The sequence below is a fragment of the Myotis brandtii genome, unplaced genomic scaffold (genome assembly GCF_000412655.1).
Source record: "Myotis brandtii unplaced genomic scaffold, ASM41265v1 scaffold825, whole genome shotgun sequence".
Lineage (NCBI taxonomy): Eukaryota > Metazoa > Chordata > Mammalia > Chiroptera > Vespertilionidae > Myotis > Myotis brandtii.
Window position 1 is genome coordinate 181,169 of NW_005371349.1, and position 1,518 is coordinate 182,686.

The following is a 1,518-nucleotide window of genomic DNA, read 5'->3' on the forward strand; positions in this document are numbered from 1 at the left end:
CCCGAAGCCCCGGGTGCCTGGGCTGGGCGTGTGCACCCCAGGCACAGAGCCACACCAGCAGATGGGCGACAGAGAGGCTCCGGGGACAGGCGGCATGAGTGGGTGCAAAAAGCCAAACTTGGGAAACGCGCGTTGGGGACGATTGACCAAGATCTTCATGCCCCTCCTCCTGCCCCTCGGGCGCCCACAGGGTGTGTTCACGGGTTGCTTTATGGTTTTTTTGATCCTCACCTGAGGGTATTTTCCACGGATTCTTAGAGAGAGTGGAGGGAGGGGAAGAGAGAGAGAGAAACATCGATGTGAGAGAGACACATCCATTGGCTGCCTCCTGCACGCACCCTGACCGGGGCTGGGCTCGACCCCGCAACCCAGGTACGTGCCCTTGACCGGAATCGAACCTGGGACCCTTCAGTCTCTGGGCCGACGCTCTATCCACTGAGCCACACCGGCCGGGCCCGCAGGTTCCCTTGCAGCGCCCACACGCTGAGCTGGGCCCAGTGCAGACCCTCGAGGCCCGGAGGCCGGGCGTCCTGTGCTGGGAGCGCACAGGGAACGGCGCTCCGTGTCCAGAAGGAAGCGAAAGCGCCCGGGCCTGTCAGTCCCGGGACTTCATGGCCCTCGGCCCAAAGGGACGACTTTAGCTGGAAGCCTCCTTCATCCTGGGGCTGAGACTCACAGAAACGGGGCCTGGAGGGAGGGAGAAGCCGCGCCTCCGCCCCCAGGAGCCTCCTCCACGGGCGCTGACAGCCCCGCCGCCGCCCCAGACTAATCATTAGACGAATTAGCAGCTAATCAATATTTAATTAAAACCTGGCCATTCATTACAGGAGGTGCCATGGCCCGGGGAGAGAAATGGGCTGCAGGTCAGATTTCCTAGGCGGCCGGCGCCTGCCTTCGCGGCACTGTCTTTCCTTCTCTCACTTTGCGCACGGTCCGGGCATTTCTCTCCCCAAGCTTAACCCGCTCTCCTCTGAGAAGCCTTGGGGGCACCTGCACGCTTACCCCGAGACCGGCACCCCGCCCCGGGAGCTGAGCTACGAGGTTCAGCGGTTCCCAACCACGTTCATCCCAAAGAGCAGCTCAGAAATATTCCAACAGAAGGACGGACACATGGAGCCCGAGCAGGCCCAGCGCGTGGGCGTGTGACGGGGGGCGGGCGCCTGGAGGACGGCGGGGATGGTAGGGACACAGGACGAGGGAGGGGCCGGGGAGGGCGGGATGGGCACCGCTGTCCGTGTGTAAATGAGGAAACAGAGAACAGAGTGGCTCCCGAAGGGCTCTACACCCTCTGTCTTCCTCTTTTATGGGCTCCGGAGTCCTTCCCTTTTATAGTAAACTAGTGGCCTGGTGCACGAAATTCGTGCATGGGGGGGGGTGTCCCTCAGCCCAGCCTGCACCCTCTCCAATCTGGGACCCCTCAGACATCTCTCTCACTATCTGGGACTGCTGGCTCCTAACCACTCACCTGCCTACCTGCCCAATCACCCCTAACCACTCTGCCTGCTGGCCTCCTCACCC